Source organism: Ahaetulla prasina, chromosome 5 (assembly GCF_028640845.1).
Source record: "Ahaetulla prasina isolate Xishuangbanna chromosome 5, ASM2864084v1, whole genome shotgun sequence".
In the NCBI taxonomy this organism is placed as follows: domain Eukaryota; kingdom Metazoa; phylum Chordata; class Lepidosauria; order Squamata; family Colubridae; genus Ahaetulla; species Ahaetulla prasina.
Window position 1 is genome coordinate 14368956 of NC_080543.1, and position 22443 is coordinate 14391398.

Consider the following 22443-nt stretch of genomic DNA (forward strand, 5'->3'; position numbering starts at 1 on the left):
GCACATAAAATGTGATGGGTAAGTACACTGTCAGCTAAATTTTATTTTCCTGATTATCAGTCCATCATCTCTTCCCAAAGACCAAAACCCCCAAATGTTAAACATCACTAATATATTTGAGTCAATTAAGATCTGTGTAATGTTTCTGAAACGGCATTTTTATAGTTGTAGAGTTTTGCAACTGTTCAGAAGTTACGCCGGCATTGAAAAAAGTGACTTGTGATAGTTTTTCACACTTAGAACCGTTGCAGCATCCCCATGGTCACGTGATCAAAATTCAGATGTTTGGCGGCTGACTCATATTTATGACGGTTGCAGTGTCCTGGGGTCAGGTGTCTGTGTGCTTCTGACCAGCAAGGTCAATGGAGAATCCAGATTCACTTAACCGTGTGGCTAATTTAACAACTGCGGCGATTCACTTACAGTAACTGTAGCAAGAATGGGGCAAAATTCACTTAACAAATGTCTAACCATCATAAAATGGGGCAAAACTCTATGCAGAATGTTTTGAAGAAGAAGATAAAGTTCCTGCCGCAATTTTTCCTTTTGGGAATAATAACAGATTGTACAGTGATTGAGACTAAATTGATTTTGAACTTAATAACAGCAGCAAGACTGTTGATTGGACAATATTGGAAGGAAAAAGAAGTACCCACAATAGAAGAATGGATATTGAAAGTTTCTAATTTGGCTGAGATGGCTAAAATCTCAGCCTTCTTGAAAAACAGTACTCAAGAAAAATATCTAAATGAATGGAAGAATTGGATTGACTATATTCAAAATAGATATCAGATTAAGAGATTTCAGATTGCCTTTGAATGAAGGATGTTGTTTTTGATTTTAATGGAAGAAGTCAGGTTATGTGAAAGAGAAGGATTATAATTGTGTTAGATTCCAAAAATGTAATGTATGAATGTTTGTTTATTGAATTATACCTTGTGTTTGCTCCGGGAAGTCAGGGGGGGAGGGGGTTTTTGGAGGGAGGGGGGAGGGGGGATGGGAGGGGAAAAATTTATATGTTTTTGTAAAACTTTTTCAATAAAAAAAATAAATAAAATGGGGCAAAACTCATTTAACAAATGTCTAACATAGCAACAGAAATTTGGGGGTCATTTGTGGTCTTTCAGGACATTTTTTAGATGACCATTGGTGGGCAAAATAAAATATACCAATAATGTTGCCAACTTAGCATTAAAAGGAAGTGCCCAAATCTTCATGTATGTCATGAAAAGACTGGGAAAGGGATGGATATCTCAGAACAGATGAGAGGCAAACAATTAATTCTCTTACTTTTTTTTGCCCAAGTTGCAATGATGGCGTTAACTGCAAAAATAATATCTCTTCCACCGCGGTCATTAAAATAATCAAAATGAAGCCTAGTGTTTAATAAGGGCAACCAGAGAAATAAATCAATGGCCATTTGGAGCGGAGACCTGTTTTCTCTCTCTAAGCAGAAATCCAGGTGAAAATTGAAATTCTTAAAAGCTTATGCAATCAAAGCACGTGGTTTGCTGTTAGTGTTCTCTCTGTTTCTTTGAGGAATACTTATTTACTGATTTATTTCTCATTAGTTTATCGAATTTGCAAGGCTGCCCGAATCCATGGCAACACTGGAAGGTACAGAGTATTAAAATCAGTTTGAAACTAACATGTTAGCAGATCCTGCCTGTGTCGTAGAATAGAACAAAAGAGTTGGAAGGGACCTTGGAGGTCTTCTAGTCCAACCCCCTCTTAGGCAGGAAACCCTACACCACTTCAGACAAATGGTTATCCAATCTCTTCTTAAAAACTTCCAGTGTTGGAGCATTCACAACTTCTGGAGGTAAGTTGTTCCACTGATTAATTGTTCTGTCAGGAAATTTCTCCTTAGTTCTAGGTTGCTTCTCTCCTTGATTAGTTTCCCCATTGCTTCTTGTTCTACCCTCAGGTGCTTTGGAGAATAGCTTGACTCCCTCTTCTTTGTGGCAGCTCCTGAGATATTGGAACACTGCTATCATGTCTCCCCTAGTCCTTCTTTTCATTAAACTAGACATACCCAGCTCCTGCAACCGTTCTTCATATGTTTTAGCCTCCAGTCTCCTAATCATCTTTGTTGCTCTTCTCTGCACTCTTACTAGTCTCCACATCTTTTTTACATCGTGGTGACCGAAACTGGATGCCCTATTCCAAGGGTGGCCTTACCATTAAGGCACTATAATAAGGCATTATAAAGTGGTATTAACACTTCACGTGATCTTGATTCTGTCCTTCGGTTTATGCAGCCTGTTATAGGATGTTGTATTACAAACATTGACCACGATCTCCTGCAGAACCAGAGGGAATGTATTTAGCAAGCAAAACCGAGATTATCCAACAATATGCTTGTCAACAGAGTTCAGGATAAGAAAGGGGTTTACCTTTCCAGCTCTTTCTGAGGAACCAGAACCAGAATAGAGCTGGAAGGGACATTGGAGGTCTTCTAGTCCAGCCCCGTTTTGAGCAAAGTGGGATAGAATCAAAATCACATGAAGTGTTAATACCACTTTATAATGCCTTGGTAAAACCATATTTGAAATAATAACATCCAGTTTTGGTCGCCACTATATAAAAAAGATGTTGAGACTCTGGAAAGAGTGCAGAGAAGAGCAGTAAATATGATTAGGGGACTGGAGGCTAAAACATATGAAAACGGTTGCAGGAACTGGGTATGTCTAGTTTAATGAAAAGAAGGACTACAGGAGACATGATAGCAGTGTTTCAATATCTCAGGGGCTGCAACAAAGAAGAGGGAGTCAAACTATTCTCCGAACCTGAGGGCAGGACAAAAAGTAATGGGTGGAAACTAATCAAGGAGAGAAGCAACCTAGAACTAAGGAGAAATTTCCTGACAGAACAATTAATCAGTGGAACGACTTTCTTCCAGAAGTTGTGAATGCTCCAACCCTCTTTTAAGAAGAGATTGGACAACCATTTGTCTGAAATAGGGTTTCCTGCATGATCAGGGGGTGGACTAGAAGACCTCCAAGGTCCCTTCCAACTCTGTTATTCTGTTACTCTGTTCAATTTCCATCCAGAAATCCCCTCCAATAACGGACAGGTCCATTGCTTCCAAAGTAACTGTATTAATCTGGTCAACGCCATTCAATTTACATTGATTTACGGTAGGGTATGTCATCGCACAAGTGACACTAATTACATCAGTTATATCAGTTTACTTCATTTCCATAACGGCATCATGAGGCGAATGGTGCAAATTGAAGCGAAGGGCATCGTTATGCAAATGACGTAAAATCACCCCAAACTATGCAGCATTGTAATTTTCATTTTAGCAGGCATTTTAGAGCTAACACATCTCAATACGATGTGTTCAATCAACTGTCTGTTGCTCTTGGCAGATAATGTGGGACTTCTTCCTTTTTCGTGGAACTGTTTCGTGGAAGAGCGTTCAAATTTAAAGCTTGTAAATTGGCTATGACCGTATCTAGCTTGACACCGGTACATAACATTGGCAGACATCCGCCAGATTCCGTATGCTTTATTTGCCTAACTGATTCCTGGATTTGCATAATACTTGAACCGTAAACTGATTCGCCAAAAGGAAAACCGGGATTAGAACGAAACATAAGAGGTCATGTGAATGTAGTTGCTTTTGCTATCCTGGTGAAGCGTATGAGCCATGGTGGCGCAGTGGTTAAAAGGCAGTATTGCAGGCTAACTTTGCCCTCTGTTAGGAGTTCAGTCCTGATCTTCTTAAGGTTGATTCAGCCTTCCATCCTTCCGAGGTCGGTAAACTCAGGACTCAGATTGTTGGGACCAGTATGCCGATTCTGTAAACCGCTTAGAGCACCATGAAGCGGTATATAAGTCTTATGTATTCTTGCTATTGCTGTATCACATGATTACACAGCCATAATGTTTTCAGTGTTTTTCCCTTCCTGTTTCAGAATTTCAGTTCGTTAAGTGAATCAGTGCAGCTGTTCGATTAGAAACACGGCTGTTGAGTAAATCTGGCTTCCCCGTCGACTTCGCTTGTTAGAAGGTCGCAAAAGCAGAAGGTCACATGACCCCGGGACCCTGCAACCGTCATAAACATGAGTCGGTTTTCAACCTTCTGAATAGAAATCACGTGACCATGGGGATGCTGCAATGGTCATTAGTTAGAAAAATGGTCATAAGTCACTTTTTCAGTGCTGTCGTAAATTTAAATGGTCACTAAATTAATTGTAAGGGACACGGTGGCTCAATGGCTAAGATGCTGAGCTTGTCGATTGAAAGGTTGGCAGTTCAGCAGTTCGAATCCCTAGTGCTACGTAATGGGGTGAGCGACTGTTACTTGTCCCAGCTTCTGCCAACCTAGCAGTTTTGAAAGCATGTAAAAATGCAAGTAGAAAAAATAGGGACCACCTTTGGTGGGAAGGTAACGGCGTTCTGTGCGCCTTTGGTGTTGAGTCATGCCGGCCACATGACCACGGAGATGTCTTCGGACAACGCTGGCTCTTTGGCTTTGAAACAGAGATGAGCACCGCCCCCTAGAATCTGGAACGACAAGCACATATGTGCAAGGGGAACCTTTACCTTTAAGTGAACTGTTGTATGTCAAGGATTACTTATAGTTCCAAAACTCTCTGTTCATTTGGGGAAAGGACTGTTTTAGAAGGGGGAAAGCCCCTTTTTTTTCATTTTTCAGAAGCCCATGAGAAAACTTGGATCTTAAAACTGATCCCCTTCCCTACCCCCTGTCCCCCCCCCCACAAATATCTCAATACTATCTGATGCTTCTTTATTATATAGTTTTGCTCAGAGAGCCGTATGTAAAATCTATAGAGTGATTCAGAACTGATGCTTCTGCTGGGTAAAAATGACAGCCTGGAACTCTATGTATGTGTTACAGCATATTTCGAATTACGCAGCAGCTGTCCTCATGTCTATAAAAGGATATCTCTGCGAGTTTATTTTTTTTCCCCCCCAGAGTCTGTGCCATGCTATTAAACGCAAAATGCACAACTGGAAGGGAAAGAAAAGAAGCAGCAACATGCTGCTTTCGTGAAGAGAATTTGCATTCTGCAAAGTTGGACTGACCCAGCTTCCGGAAATATTTAAAAGTTTGGGAAGCAAAATGATATTTTGCCGCCGCCGCATCGGAACCAGCTTATATAAAAATTGGAGAGCTGGATATGGAAAATGCTTTTAAAAAATGGATAGCTTGCTTTCTGAAATAACTTTTCCTTGGTTACCCTGTATGGGTAGTCCTTGATTTATGACTTTACAGTAGTGGCCAAAACTGTAGAAACCTTTTGGGAAAAGAAAATAGTGTATTTTCTAAAACTAGCTAATAACACCACTTGTTTTTGGAGTAGTGCCATAAAATCATATATCAGTGGAAAGATAATTTAATCAAGAGTGTTACGCAATAACTTTTATGAAGGATCGAAAAACTTAGAAAAAACAAAATATAGAAAAAATATCACCATAGGAAAAAACGAGATAAAAATTATCCCCATGTTAGTTAATACTTAGTTGGGTAACCTTTAGCATGAATTACGGCCTTACAACGTCTTCCCATGGAGTGAACCAAGTCTTTTAGTTCTGCAGCTGTTATAATGTGAAACCAAGATGGAATGATTGCTTTTATTAACTGGATTTTATTGCTGGGTTGCTTCTGACTGACAAGTTTTTTTAGTCGGCTCCATAGATTTTCAATTGTGTTAAGGTCTGGGCTATTCCCAGGCCATTCCAGCAGTGGAATATGATTATCTTGAAACTCCCCCGCCCCCAACAAAAGTGGTGTTATTAGCCATCAAACCCCAAAAATACACTTTTCCCAAAAAGTTTCCACAATTTTGGCCACTACTGTATATTGAATTTGGGTCCCAAGACATGCTGGGTAAGTTCAGAGGGTCACCACTGGATTGTGCCCGGTTTTATGAACTTTTTCCATGGCATTTGTTAAGTGAATCACCACGCAGAGCTGAAGAAGCTTCTTGGACGAGAAGCGAAACATCTCCAAAGAAAAACAAGAAAACCCAGTTGCCTCTTTAGGGTGGGGGGGAATTGGGATGAAAGGGCACAATTGCATTGTTCGTGCAAACGACCACTTGTGGGTAGGTACCAGATTGGTGGGTTGCTGTGCCACAAAGCAATTAACTACCTATAGGAGTTGCCATGGATATTCCTTCTCCTCGCTCCCTACTAGGGGAATTGCCACTATCCTTATTTTAATGCTGTCGCCTGTGCTGAGACACAGTCTTAAGTGTATTACACCATTCGTAGAGTCTTTATTTCTTTCCTTTTGCATATTTGCTAAAGGCATGCTTAGAAGCCAAGTAGCTACAGGTCTCGGAATTGCAACGATTACCCGTTTTGGAAACACTGGGAAGACTAGCCTGGTTGTCAGCACGTCTGACCTACAATTTTAGTCTTTGAAGAAAGAGATGCTTTCTGCCGCACAAGGGGACTCTTCATTACTGCGCCATCGAGGTAGCTTAGGAATTGGTTTGTTCCCTCCAGCTGCCTCCTCTTCTTTGTACAGTCTCTCCCTCCCTCTCTGTCTCTTTCTCTCTCTCTGTGTTCCCCACCCCTCTCTCTCTCTTTCCCTCCCTTCTCTCCTAAATAAGATTAAGGCTCGAAGATGTTGATTATATAGTCTTTTATGTAAGGCCCCTGGAATGGAATGCAAAATGTGGTGCCCCTGCTGTCCCCCCACCCCCAACTCACTTACATTCTCTGAAGTGGGAAAATAGCCCCCTTCTTAAATAGGGCCCCGGCTCGGAGCACATTAGCTGAATAATTCAGAACTTTGAAGTAGATGAATTAAAAGAGATTCATGCTAGACTCGGGGAGGTGGAGGTGGGGGGGTCAGCAGTTAAAATGTGGTGGCGCTACAGAATGATTCAGAATATCGAGAGAGAGCCCACACACCCACAAACAGTTGGTTAATTCACTAATGCATAGTTAGAGGGCTCATCTCTCTCTCCCTCTCCCTCCCCCCTCTCGTCCGTTCCCCCACTTCCACCGTAGTTTAGTGACCTGAATTCTAATTACTTTTCTCCCTGCACATTGACATTTGACCAGGGCATAGAAATGCGGGTAAAGTAAAATTGGCACTGGGAGGGCAGTGCTTTTTAGTGGTCCCTGCCCCCCCCCCAAAAAAAGGAGGGGGGACTTTTATTTTACGTGCATCCAAGAAAATGCTTTATTTCTCAACCCTCACCCCCACCCCTTGCCTCCCCCTCTCTCAGATCTGTAACATAAAGACAGTTTGAGCTTCATTTCCCTCTAAGATAAGACTAGCGTTATTGCACACACCCCCAACCACCCCCACCCCGCTCGTTGGCTTGATCTACAAATAGTTGTGATGTTCCTTGACGTCATGTTAATAGAGATTGGGGCACACGGTTGTAATGAAAGCAGGAGAGAGGGAGGGAGGCAGGGAGGGAGAAGAAAGAATGCCGATTCTTGAAAAAATAAATACTATTGATTTCATCCCCGCCATTCAAATGAATGAGAAGTGTATGAAAGACACAATTAAAGAAGGACGGTGAAACTGATTTACTTGCGAGACGCTTTGTCCGCTCCCTCCTAAAGGGGAAACTTTGCAATTGACATTATGACACAGTTTGCCTTCCTGGTCTTACAAGAAGTCAAAGCGTGCAACTGATTTAATACAGGGGTCTACAACCTCCGGCCCGCGGCCCACTACTGGGCCGTGGCCTATTTGGAATTGGGCCGTGTGAGTGGCTGGCCGGAGCGTCTATGTGCAGCTCATCTTGTTCGTGTGCTGGCCCACCATTCACCTAAGGGCTGTGTGCGCAAGTCCGGCCTACTGCTCATACGGCTCAGTTCCCCTCTCTCTACCATAAGCAGGTTATGGTTCCTATTGAGTCAGGCAATTGAGGAGGCAGGAGACAAGTCATGTGTAACAACAGCTCTTTATTGTATGGTGTGAACCCAGCAACCAAACCTTAGGAGAAGCTCTCCTTAAATACTATTCTGGCTGAGGCACCAGCCAATCATCAACCTGTATTTTCCCTCCAAAAGTCAAATACATTACAGTTTCTGAGCATGGCCTTTGCTTGAATTCAAGCTTGGGCATTTCTGTGCCCAAGTAACTCAGAATAATACAATCAAGTATTGCAGTCAATGATTTTCATATGTGAAAGACTATAGATCTGGCTTTATGAATAGGGAAAGAATGAGATTCTATCTATCTATCTACCTACCTACCTACCTCCTTTACTTTTACAAATATTTCGAGACGGTGAACGTATCCAACACTTTCCATCTCCAGTTTTGTCCACAACAAGAACCCTGTGAGGTGGGTTGGCTTCAGAGAAAAAGTGGCTGGCCCAAAGTCAACTAGTGGCTTTCATGGCTAAGATGGGACTTGAACTCACAATCTCCAGCTTTCTAGCTTGGTGCCTTAATCACTAGACCAAACTGGCTTTACTTTCATTGGTATAAGATATGATAGAGAGAAACTCTGAGAAATTTTGAAGGTTCAAAGTTGTATATTGTATGTATTGAAGACTTCCCAGGAATCATTATTATCTGTTTCTTGAATTATCCTGTCTCAAAGGCTTACACGTAACCACTTCTACTGTAGATCACATTTATTTATTACACTGATCAGTTAATCTATCTAAATACAGAATTTTAATCTTTGGTGATGATCTAACACAGGGATCTGCAAACTTGGCTCTTTTAAGACTTGTAGACTTCAACTCCCAGAGTTCCTTAGCCAGCTTTGAAGTCCACAAGTCTTAAAAGAGCCAAGTTTGATCTAACACTTAACAATCCAGGAATTCATCTAGATTCACCAAGGAAGAACAATTAACCAATGGAGTGTCTTGCCTTTGGAAGTTGCAGCTACTCCGTCACTGGATGCTTTTAAGAAAAGATTGGTCAGCCATCTGTCTGAAATGATATACTGTAGGATCTGCTCCTCAGGCAGGGGGTTGGACTAGATTAGAAGACCTCCAAGGTCCCTTCTAGCTCTGTTCTTCCATGTTGTATTGTGTAACATCTGGATAGCTTGATCATCAATTACAGAGGTGGGGAACTGGCCCTTTTATGACTGGTGAACTTCAACTCACAGAATTCCTGAGTGAGCATGGGAGTTGAGGTCCATAAATCGTAAACAGGCTATAGTTCTGATTACAGAGCCTGTTGGCTCAGACCAATTGGAGGTTCATGTCTTCGGTTTGCACAAGTGTAAGACAAAATAGTGGATTATTGACTGGAATGGGACATAGTTGGATCACAATCAGGAGTAGTATTTACTTACCTTCCCTACCAGTTTGCAAATGTGAGCGCGTGCGAGCATCCATGCATGCACACGGTCTTCGGCGCATGCGTTTTGCTCATGCATGTGGCTTATACGCAGGCTTATACGCATAGAACTGGGGCGGCTGGGCGGGCTCACCTGCAATTTTCGCTACCGGTTCGGGCGAACCAGCCAGAACTGTCTGAATACCACCTCTGATCACAATATGGTAGAAACTGGGTATACATCAGAGTATTATTGCACACTTTAATTTAAAATGCATAGAGAGAAATTGAGAAATAAGGTCGGTGCCCTTAACGTCATTGTTCCAAACTTCTTGAAGGAAAACACTGGGTCTCCACCAAAAACTCTTCTCTTGTTCTTCTGCCCCGCTTTGAATATGCATGCCTAGCATGGGAACATTCCATTCATGCAAGGAAAATTGACCCATTATTGAGGAACAGCTGCCAAGTTATCGCAAGCCGATAAAACAAATAAATTGTATATTCTCATTGCAGTATCTCTTCCAGACATCTGGATAACTGTAGCAAGGCAGAATGAAAGAAGACAATTTGGAGGATAATGTATATAACCACGCTGTGGAGCAAAGACATTTGAGATCACACTAAAGCTTTCTTAATGCAACAAAAGCATTAACTACCAAACGTGCTAGAGAAGAATTATGGCAGACATGACCAAAATATCTCAAAGATAACATGGGCATTACATTTTTTTTTTAAAAAAAAATGAAGTTTCATGGTGAAGCAAGGGCGATGTGTGCCTTTTAGGGATCTGTGGGACAGAGATCTGTGACTGATGACATAAAAGTAGACAACTTCTATTTACTCTTTGGAACAGACTATTGCATAACATAGGATCTAAGTTTGGTCAACCAAGAAGCCATGAACAGTGGGAAGAAATCCAATATTAGTGAATGGAATCAACAGGGAAATGGATTTAAGCCATAGTAGTCCTTGGTTTAGGGACGCGGAGGCTCAGTGGCTAAGGCGCTGAGCTTGTTGATCGAAAGGTCGGCAGTTCGGCGGTTCGAATCCCTAGTGCTGCATAACGGGGTGAACTCCCGTGACTTGTCCCAGCTTCTGCCAACCTCATAGTTCGAAAGCACGTAAAAAATGCAAGTAGAAGAATAGGGACCACCTTTGATGGGAAGGTGACAGCGTTCCATGGGCCTTTGGCATTGAGTCATACCGGCCACGTGACCATGGAGACATCTTCGGACAGTGCTGGCTCTTTGGCTTTGAAACGGAGATGAGCACCGTCCTCTAGAGTCGGGAACAACTAGCACATATGTGCGAGGGGAATCCTTACCCTTACCGAGTCCTTGGTTTAGAACCATAATTGAGGCCAAAATTTCTGTTGCTAAGCAAGAGAGTTTTTAAGCGAATTTTGCCAGATTTTACAATCTTCCTTACCCCAATTGTTGAGTGAATCACTGCAGTAACATGGTTGTTAAGTGATTCTGGCTTCCCCATTGACTTTGCTTGTCAGAAGGTCGCAAAGGGTGATCATATGACCCTGAGATGTTGCAACCGTCATAAATATAAGCCAGTTGCCAAGAAGTTTGATCATTTAAAAAAAATCATAAAATCACAGGGCTGGAAGGGACCTTGGAGGTCTTCTAGTCCAACCCTTGCCCAAGGGAGGAGACCTTACACCATCTGGGACAAATGATTGTCCAATCTCTTCTTGAAGACTTTCAATGATGCTCCCTAACAATCAATCAATCAATCAAAAGAGCTGGAAGGAAACTTGGAAGTCTTCTAATCCAACCCCCTGGTCAAGCAACTTTGAATGTTTGCTGAGTGACCAGTTGACCCCTCTTTGGAAGAGCTTTATAGCTCCTGCTGCCTTAAGAAAGTTCAAAACATTCTTAAAGATCCATCTCATCCTGGGCAACCTTTTTTTTGAACTATTACCATCTGGCAGACGGTACAGGACAATAAAAACGAGGACAAATAGGCTGAAAAACAGCTTCTATCCCAGAGCAGTAACTATATTGAATTCTACTGTATAGTGTTATATTAATGCAGTATCAGGGATTTTCAGTTCAGTTGTTTAGAGTGTAAAGGATTTGTGTTTGTGTTTTATTTTGATAGTTTTCTTATGTATGATATACACAGGAGATGGCATTTAATTTTGTTGTATGAGGTGCAATGACAATAAAATGAACTATATGATTTTCATTTTTAGATAGTTGTTATAGAAATGGCTCGTACATACTGTGTGGAAAAGCAAACAGTTATGGTTGTAATGTTGTTACCTTCTACTGTGCTAAAGGGAGTCGGAAATTGGTGCCTTTTTCTTTTCTTTTCTCTCTTTACACTATATTTATTTTCTTTTCCCTCCTCTTCTTAGTTTTCCATTACTTTTTTTATTTTTCTTTGTATTTTATATTTTGAAAAACCAATTAAAAAAAGCACACACATTTTTATATATAGTTTTTATATATATAAAAACATGTTTAACAAATTACTGTGGCTGGTGTCATTCATTGTGCTAAAGCAAAAAGGAAACATGGATGGAACTAATTTAAAGGAAAGGCTTTTAGAAATTTAACCGCTATCAAAAACATGTTTAATAGCCTCAATACAATAAACTGCTTCCTCCTTTATTTCGGCATTGATAAAAAGGCAGCTTGAGCGGTATTTGAAATCACAATACACAAGATTGTAGAGTTGCAAAAGAATTTTTAGATGAGTAAGTTCTCCATCTAGTCCTTTGGACAGGATTTCCCAAAATGAGCACTGAAAATGGAACCTTCTGCTTTAAGAGTCCTATAGCAGGGGTGTCAAACTCGATTTAATTGAAGGCCGCATCACATCAGGGTTGTGTTTGACCTTGGGGGCCAGGGTAGGCATGGCCAGCTCAATGTCACTCGTGTCAGGGCCGCTTGTGGCGGTCCGAGTGTTGTGCCAGCAAAAACAGCCTCGCGAGCTCCGTTTTTGGCTGCGACATTTTCACTGGCAGAGGCACCATGGGCCGTTCCTTTGCTGTTTCCAGGGTGGGCCCAGCTGAGCCGCGCGATCATCAGAGGCTTTTTTTTTTACTTTTAAAAGCATTGTTTTGGCTGAAGGAAAAATGCTTTTTTTTAAAAAAAACACCTCCGATGAGTGCGCGGCTCAGTGGGCGGGAGGGGGCGGCGGCAGAGATTTTTGCTACCGGTTCTCCGAACCACCCGCCACCATCGCTATCAGATCAGGAGCATTTCACCCCTGTGTGAAACGCACCTCTGGTTAGAACAATCAGTGGAACGGCATGACTCCAGAAGTTGTGGGTGCTTCCAACACTGGAGGTTTTTAAGAAATGACTGAAATAGTATAGGGCAAGGGTCTCCAACCTTGGTCCCTTTAAGACTTATGGACTTCAACTCCCAGAGTCCCTCAGCCAGCAAAGCTGGCTGAGGAACTCTGGGAGTTGAAGTCCACAAGTCTTAAAGGGACCAAGCTTGGAGACCCCTGGTATAGGGTTTCCTGCTTAAGCAGGAGGCTGGATTAGAAAACCTCCAAAATCCCTTCAAACTCTGTAATTCTGATGTGTCACCAGCCAGGCCCTCCCGGTCTCCTAAACATATACCCATCACCACTAAAATCAAGTCCTTGTTCCTTTCCGTTGTTCCATTCCCAGGGTTCTAGGCTTCTCAAGGATGGTGGGTCTCCATATAATGTGTCCAAACTATCTTTATCATCTTTAATATACCAGACAATTCGTGAGTGGGTTTGGAGGAAGGTGGGGTGAAATTATGGCCTCAGTCTTTTATTAATAACTGCCCTATGCTAGGACTGTTAATAATTCACCCCTATTGGGAGAGGATCTGAGTGAATCATTGCTACAATGGAAGAATTTCTCCCTTGAAAGTCATCTTCATTCTACGCCTGCTTTGCCAAGTCTTCCCCCCCCCCCCAAGTCTGATACCTTTTGTAAGGTCTGTTTATAAAAATGCATTGAAAATGCCACACTTAATAGGGATTGCGCTATTTCTTTTTTGACCGAGCGGATAAGGGAATGTCTTGGTTTTGTTAAAACCTATTGAAGTCTGATGCACTTAGACTAGTGCTGTGGTTTTTCTTTTCTTTTCTTTTCTTTTTGTACTGAGAGATTTCTCCAGCACTTCCTGGAACGACTGATCACATGATATGGAAGGATGGAGTAATGCCAGCTGGATTTCACTTCTAGCTACTGCTCCGGCACATCATGAATTCTCTATTTCTAGGCGTGGAAATTCTTGTACAAACACATGTAGCAATTATTTTAAGTCATAAAGTCATCCAGATATTTTGGGATTCGCATTAGATCGAAGGAAGATTTGTGACCTGCTGTTCAGCCATTTAATAAGGGGCTGAGTTATTAATTTAGCAATGCATTCATAGCCGTAAAGACAGCGACAACAATGGTGTGATATTTCTGTCCTTCTTAATAATTGGGAAAAGATCCTGATGCACAGTTGATTGAACACACCCGCAGAAAATCGGCTGTACGGAATAAGGGGAAGGGGAATGCTGCTGCAGCACAAGTATTTGTAAAAGCGTGGCTTTTAATTTTGAATTTGAAAAGCATGTTCAGTTCTCATAACCCATATTAGAAGAGAGAGGACGCCTTGACTTATTAGGGCTGCACATACTTTGATCATGATTTGGAAGCATCGCTTTGAACTTTGTGTGAGGTCAGCCCTTTTCTGCTGTTCATTAAAGATGCTACTTTTTTTTTTTTTGAGGTATTGGAACAAGTCTGCCAAAAAAAAAAAAAAAAAGATTGCTTTACATTTAATAAATGGATTGCTTGAAAGAACCCCAGCATCTTTTTGCATCTTCACCGAGTTTGTGTGAAAGCTTGAAAAAAACTGTTGTTAATAATTTCTCTTATTAAGGATGTGCAAGATATTTTGTCCGTAACCCGCTCCATGTACAGAGCAGCTGTTTCCAGGTAATCCATAACGAAATTGAAATATGCATGTTTATTTTATTTATTTATTAGTTACATTTATATCCCGCCCTTCTCCGAAGACTCAGGGCGGCTTACACTATGTTAGCAATAGTCTTCATTCTATTTGTATATTTATATACAAAGTCAGCTTATTGCCCCCAACAATCTGGGTCCTCATTTATATGGGCCTCTGTGGCTCAGGCTGCTAATGCAGTCTGTTATTAACACAGCTGCCTGCAATTACTGCAGGTTCTAGTCCCACCAGGCCCAAGGTTGACTCAGCCTTCCATCCTTTATAAGGTAGGTAAAATGAGGACCCAGATTGTTGGGGCAATAGCTTGACTTTGTATATAAATATACAAATAGAATGAAGACTATTAAACATGTGTAACCACCCTGAGTCTTGAGCGGACATAAATATGCAAATAAATAAATAAATAAACTGCCCACTTCTCAAATAACTCTTTACATGGGCAGCTCCCAAGATTAGGGGTGACATGATAACAGTCTTCCAATATCTAAGGAACTGCCACAAGGGGCTCAACCTTTTCTTCAAAGCACCTGAAGGCAGGATGAGAAGCAATGGATGGAAACTAATCAAGGAGAGAAAAGCAACCTAGAACTAAGGAGAAATTTCCTGACCGTTAGAATAATTAATCAGTGGAACGACTTGCCTCCAGAAGTTGTGGGCGCTCCAAAACTGGAGTTTTTAAGAGACTGGATAGCCATTTGTCCAGAATGGTATAGGGCAGAGGTGTCAAATTCAAGGCCCGCGGTTCAGATGCGGCCCATGAAGTGCTTAGATCTGGCCTGCGGGGCCACCCTGGAAACAATGAAGAACTGGCCCGCGGTACCTCTGCCAGCGAAAATAGAGCTCGGGAGGGCCACGTTTTCGCTGGCAGATGATTGCAGGAGGCCATCCCAGCTGAAAACAAAGCTCAGGAGCCCGTTTTCACTGGTAGAGCGTTCAGGTCGCCACAGGCGCCCAGTGATGTCAAGCTAGCCACCCTGGCCCCTTGAGGTCAAACACAACCCTGATGCGGCCCTCAATGAAATCGAGTTTGACACCCCTGGTATAGGACAAGGGTCGCCAACCCCGGGCCATGGTCACTACCGGGCCTTGAGCCATTTGGAACTAGGCTGAGGAAGTGGCAGGTGAATGCATTTGCACACATCCCCACTTGTGCAAGCAGCTGCTTGTGGAAATGGAGCTGCATGCGGGTGCACAGTTGCCTACTGCATGCGCAGAACCATCCCCTCTCCCCTGTCTGCAAAGCCGGAAAGGTTGGGGAACTCATATTTCCCCAAAAAATGGAAAAATTAAACTATTATCTGGTATCCTGAGGTGAAGGCAGGCGTGGGCTGCTCTGGGTTCGCCCGGGTTCAGAAGAACCCGTAGCTAACATGGCTGGTTTGGAGAACCTTCAGATCCCACCCCTGGCTGGCCCCACCAACCCTGCCCCTTCCCTCTCAGGAGACTCCACATGGCCCATTTTGGATGTGAGGTAAGTGCAGGGCTCACGCGGAGGCTTGGGGAGGGGAAAAAAATGGGCCTCCCAGAAGTTCCGGAACGCCAGAAACAGGCTCGTTTCCAGCCTCCGGAGTGCCTCTGGAACCGGGGTGTGTCTGTAGTTTTCACCCTCCCAGAGGTTTGAGGAAAGCCTCCGGAGCCTGGGGAAGGCGAACTCCCCCCCGGGTGGTGCAGGAGGCTGACTAGGCCATGCCCAAGCCCACCCAGCAACTGAGCAGAGAACACGTTGCTGAAATTTTTGAAGCCCACCCCTGAGGGAAGGCACAATGTTTTCACTTCCTTCCTCTGCTCTTTTTTTAAAATCAGCCCCTGTTCTTGTTTCCCTGGGTATATTTATTTCTCACCTATCAGATGAGATGAATTAGTGCCCAGTCTTGTAAATGAGGAGGCATGATTGTTCACTTAGAATCCAGTGAGAATTCTCATTTTCCTTGTTAGTCATTTCAACTATACAGGTGTAATTACATCTTCCTTTTGGTCATTGTTATGGTTTTAACCTATATGACGGCCGTTTGAGGTTAAGGTTCAGGTGGGGTCTAAACAAGTATTTAAAAGTGAGCTTGGAAAACGTGTGTGGCAGAGATTTTGGGAAATGCCATAAGATTTTGTAGTGCCAAAGAAATCTCTGGGCGATAGCTAGGCTTTTATTTTGCTGGTGGGACACTGAACTGGTAAAGGCCAGTTTTGGGTCAAGCATGGGAAAATCAGGAAGTCCAGGCAGTTCAAATGAACATAACAAGTTTATTGCAAGTGGAAGCTCTCTACAAGAATTTGACCTATTAACGGTCAAAACAAATAGGCGGTAGATAAGAGTCAAGGGAATTCAAGGTGGGCTGGACTTAGATCTCTTGTGGGAGCGAAGGGTGTCGAAACTGATGATGTGTTTGACCCCTCCCTCAGGCCCAGCCTCGTCATTTCCTACACAGTGTAGTTTATGGCCACAAAAAAAAAAAAGACAGAGTCCATTAAGCTGCAGCTCCAAGTTGGCTGATGGTTGATTCTTGTTGTCCTCTTTGGACTCTGAACCAAAAAAAACCTCGTAGTGCTTATAGAAATAACCCAAATTCAGTTCCTCCCATTGTCCTCCAAGTGAAAGATAGTGTTTCTGATTCCCAAGGGTCATTGCTTGTTGTTGAGAATAGTGAAACACTTGGTGGTGCTGTATGACAAAGGTCTCCAACCTTTTGGGCACCAGTTTATTTTTATTTTTAATTTTATTTATTTGTCACAACAGTATATATAAGCATAAGCATGAAATAACTATACGATATATAAGCATATATATAAGCATAAGTATAAAATTACTATACAAATTGGATACTATCAAAGGGGACATTGGGACAGGAACGGTAGGCATGCTGGTGCTCTTATGCCCGCCCCTTACAGACCTCTTAGGAATGGGGTGAGGTCAATAGTAGACAGTTTTTGGTTAAAGTTTTGGGGATTTTGGGAAGAGACCACAGAGTCAGGTAGTGCATTCCAGGCATTAACAACTCTGTTACTGAAGTCATATTTTCTACAATCAAGATTGGAGCGGTACACATTAAGCTTAAATCTATTGTGTGCTCGTGTAGTGTTGTGATTGAAGCTGAAGTAGTCTTCAACAGGAAGAACGTTGTAACGGATGATTCTATTTGTTAAACTCAGGTCATGTCTAAGGCGGTGGAGTTCTAAATTTTCTAAACTCAGTATTTCTAGTCTGGTAGCATAAGGTATTTTGTTGTATTCAGAGAAGTGGAGAACTCTTCTTGTAAAATATTTCTGGACACACTCAATTGTATTAAGGTCCGAAATGAGGTGTGGGTTCCAGACAGGCGAGCTGTATTCAAGAACTGGTCTAGCAAATGTTTTATATGCTCTGGTTAGTAGTGTAATGTTTCTGGAGAAGAAGCTACACAAGATTAAGTTTACAACTCTTAAAGCCTTTTTTGCGATGTAGTTGCAGTGGGCTTTGGCACTTAGATCATTTGATATGAAAACTCCAAGGTCTTTAACTCTCTCCAAGTTCTATGGAGAGAGGTTTTTCCACGGACTGGAGGGGACGTAGTTTCGTGTGCTGCCTGTATCCTGTGGGTGGGGCTTTGCTTCTTTGCGCGGAGTTTATGGCATGCTGTGGACCAATTTCAGTCCACAGATTGGGGGTTGGAGATCCCTGCTCTATACAATGTTTCACAGAAATATGAACTCTACCGTGGATTTCTTTTTTGCTTCCATGTTTCTGTTTTGGCTGTACTTAATTGAACCCACCCCTGAGGGTTTCTTCAATGTATATCCATGTGATAAAGGAATAAATAAATAAAATAGAGCACCTATTGAGGTCACTATTGCTTATTCAGCCCACTCCCTGTACCTCATAACTTTTCAAAAAACAGAATATGTATATATATATTTTGCACGCAACTATGTTAACACCAAGCTATGCGGTTTAAACGATTCTATTTTACATCTTTAGCCCGTGAGATCCCTCAGTTTGCACACTTCAAAAAAGTGCCTGCTTGCCATTGAAATATTCTTATAAATTAATATTTATGTATACTTAATGAGGATGTGTGTGTGTGTGTCTGTGTGTGTCTGTGTGTCTGTGTATAGTTGCAGATATTGGGAATTCAGCTTTTTTGGATGGATATTTTATTCAGATTTCTTCCTCTTAGTGCCTTCTTAATCTTCATTGTCTAGAATATACTTTGCACAGTACAAAAGGAGATCATAAAAAGGAGAGTATTTTTTTTCTGTTTTCTTTTTTTTTCCTTTCTCCATTTTCAGCAGTAAGACGATTGTTTTAATCTCACTTCCTCCACTTCTCTCTCTCTCTTTCTCTCTCTTCCCCCTGCTCTTTAAATTAAATTCTTTTTGCCCGTTTCTCTCTGATGCTAAGAAATAATGAACCCAGCGGTGTTCAGCTTTCTTTAAATGCAAAGAGGACATGATTCCTCTCAGGGGGGAGAAGGATGCCTCTTGGGTTTTATCTCACACTGGATGTGTGGACTTTTATGAGGCTAGCAAATGCACACACACCCCACTTTGTCCATTAATAGCTCATATCCACTTGTGGAAATGGAGCTGCATGCGAGTGCACAGTTGCCCACTGCACGCGCAGAACCATCCCCTCTCTCCTGTCTGCAAAGCCGGAAAGGTTGGGGAACTCATATTTCCCCAACCAATGGAAGAATTAAACTATTATCTGGTATCCTGAGGTGAAGGCAGGCGTGTGCTGCTCTCGGTTCGCCCGGGTTCAGAAGAACCCGTAGCTAACATGGCTGGTTTGGAGAACCTTCAGATCCCATCCCTGGCTGGCCCCACCCACCCTGCCCCTTCCCTCTCAGGAGACTCCACATGGCCCATTTTGGATGTGAGGTAAGTGCAGGGCTCGCGCGGAGGCTTGGGGAGGGAGAAAAATGGGCTTTCCGGAAGGCCAGAAGGCCAGAAACAGGCTCATTTCCAGCCTCCGGAGTGCCTCTGGAACCAGGGTGTGTGTGTAGTTTTCACCCTCCCAGAGGCTCGAGGAAAGCCTCCGGAGCCTGGGGAAGGCGAACTCCCCCCCCCCGGCGACTAGGCCATGCCCATGCCCACCCAGCAACTGAGCAGAGAACCCATTGCTGAAATTTTTGAAGCCCACCCCTGAGGGAAGGTACAATGTTTTCACTTCCTTCCTCTGCTCTTTTTTTAAAATCAGCCCCTGTTTTTGTTTCCCTGGGTATATTTATTTCTCACCTATCAGATGAGATGAATTAGTGCCCAGTCTTGTAAATGAGGAGGCATGATTGTTCACTTAGAATCCAGTGAGAATTCTCATTTTCCTTGTTAGTCATTTCAACTATACAGGTGTAATTACATCTTCCTTTTGGTCATTGTTATGGTTTTAACCTATATGGCGGCCGTTTGGGGTTAAGGTTCAGGTAGGGTCTAAACAAGTACTTAAAAATCAGCTTGGAAAATGTGTGTGGCAGAGATATTGGGAAATGCCATAAGATTTTGTAGTGCCAAAGAAATCTCTGGGCGATAGCTAGGCTTCCATTTTGCCGGTGGGACACTGAACTGGTAAAGGCCAGTTTTGGGTCAAGCATGGGAAAATCAGGAAGTCCAGGCAGTTCAAATGAACATAACAAGTTTATTGCAAGTGGAAGCTCTCTACAAGAATCTGAACTACTAACGGTCAAAACAAATAGGCGGTAGATTAGAGTCAAGGGAATTCAAGGTGGGCTGGACTTAGATCTCTTGTGGGAGCGAAGGGAGTTGAAACTGATGATGTGTTTGACCCCTCCCTCAGGCCCAGCCTCGTCATTTCCTACAGAGTGAAGTTTATGGCCACAAAAAATCTGACAGAGTCCATTAAGCTGCAGCTCCAAGTACTCTGATGGTTGATGATTCTTGTTGTCCTCTTTGGACTGTGAACTAAAAAAACCTCGTAGTGCTTATAGAAATAACCCAAATTCAGTTCCTCCCATTGTCCTCCAAGTGAAAGATAGCGTTTCTGATTCCCAAGGGTCATTGCTTGTTGTTGAGAATAGTGAAACACTTGGTGGTGCTGTATGACAAAAGGTCTCCAACCTTTTGGGCACCAGTTTATTTTTATTTTTAATTTTATTTATTTGTCACAACAGTATATATAAGCATAAGCATGAAATAACTATGAGATATATAAGCATATATATAAGTACATAAGTATAAAATTACTATACAAATTGGATACTATCAAAGGGGACATTGGGACAGGAACGGTAGGCATGCTGGTGCTCTTATGCCCGCTCCTTACAGACCTCTTAGGAATGGGGTGAGGTCAATAGTAGACAGTTTTTGGTTAAAGCTTTGGGGATTTTGGGAAGAGACCACAGAGTCAGGTAGTGCATTCCAGGCATTAACAACTCTGTTACTGAAGTCATATTTTCTACAATCAAGATTGGAGCGGTACACATTAAGCTTAAATCTATTGTGTGCTCGTGTAGTGTTGTGATTGAAGCTGAAGTAGTCTTCAACAGGAAGGACGTTGTAACGGATGATTCTATTTGTTAAACTCAGGTCATGTCTAAGGCGGTGGAGTTCTAAATTTTCTAAACTCAGTATTTCTAGTCTGGTAGCATAAGGTATTTTGTTGTATTCAGAGAAGTGGAGAACTCTTGTAAAATATTTCTGGACACGCTCAATTGTATTAAGGTCCGAAATGAGGTGTGGGTTCCAGACAGGCGAGCTGTATTCAAGAACTGGTCTAGCAAATGTTTTATATGCTCTGGTTAGTAGTGTAATGTTTCTGGAGAAGAAGCTACACAAGATTAAGTTTACAACTCTTAAAGCCTTTTTGCGATGTAGTTGCAGTGGCCTTTGGCACTTAGATCATTTGATATGAAAACTCCAAGGTCTTTAACTCTCTCCAAGTTCCATGGAGAGAGGTTTTTCCACGGACTGGAGGGGACGTAGTTTCGTGTGCTGCCTGCATCCTGTGGGTGGGACTTTGCTTCTTTGCGCGGAGTTTATGGCATGCTGTGGACCAATTTCAGTCCACAGATTGGGGGTTGGAGATCCCTGCTCTATACAATGTTTCACAGAAATATGAACTCTACCGTGGATTTCTTTTTTGCTTCCATGTTTCTGTTTTGGCTGTACTTAATTGAACCCACCCCTGAGGGTTTCTTCAATGTATATCCATGTGATAAAGGAATAAATAAATAAAATAGAGCACCTATTGAGGTCACTATTGCTTATTCAGCCCACTCCCTGTACCTCATAACTTTTCAAAAAGCAGAATATGTATATATATATTTTGCACGCAACTATGTTAACACCAAGCTGTGCGGTTTAAACGATTCTATTTTACATCTTTAGCCCGTGAGATCCCTCAGTTTGCACACTTCAAAAAAGTGCCTGCTTGCCATTGAAATATTCTTATAAATTAATATTTATGTATACTTAATGAGGATGTGTGTGTGTGTCTGTGTGTCTGTGTATAGTTGCAGATATTGGGAATTCAGCTTTTTTGGATGGATATTTTATTCAGATTTCTTCCTCTTAGTGCCTTCTTAATCTTCATTGTCTAGAATATACTTTGCACAGTACAAAAGGAGATCATAAAAAGGAGAGTATTTTTTTTCTGTTTTCTTTTTTTTTCCTTTCTCCATTTTCAGCAGTAAAACGATTGTTTTAATCTCACTTCCTCCACTTCTCTCTCTCTCTTTCTCTCTCTTCCCCCTGCTCTTTAAATTAAATTCTTTTTGCCCGTTTCTCTCTGATGCTAAGGAATAATGAACCCAGCGGTGTTCAGCTTTCTTTAAATGCAAAGAGGACATGATTCCTCTCAGGGGGGAGAAGGATGCCTCTTGGGTTTTATCTCACACTGGATGTGTGGACTTTTATGAGGCTAGTAAATGCACACACACCCCACTTTGTCCATTAATAGCTCATATCCACTTTGAAGCCGAGCCGAATTGCTTTTGTTGCTGTTTGTCTCTTTAACAATGAGCTGTCTAAAGAAATGGCTTCTCCTTACCTTATTGTTGTAGTTCTGCAACCCATTGCTAGACATTTTCCTTTCTTTAGTACGGCTCTTTGAAATGATTCCTTTAAATGCCTTCAGTGTTTCCTGCACAAATCTGGGGGGTTTTAGCGTCCAGATCAGAGGTGGGATTCCCTTCCCTTCCCTACCAGTTCGCAAATGTGAGCGCATGCGCACGGTCTTCCGCGCATGTGCAGTGTTCGCGCATTATGTCTGGGCGAGTGGGCGGAGCCTACTTCAGTCACC

The 22443-nt window shown here is 42.3% G+C and overlaps 1 protein-coding gene across 1 annotated transcript in view; it reads left to right on the forward strand.

The window, feature by feature from the left end:
• FAT3 (FAT atypical cadherin 3) overlaps window positions 1-22443 on the forward strand; it is a 662194-nt gene that overhangs the window by 56783 nt on the left and 582968 nt on the right. The gene's annotated exons all lie outside the window — the stretch shown is intronic.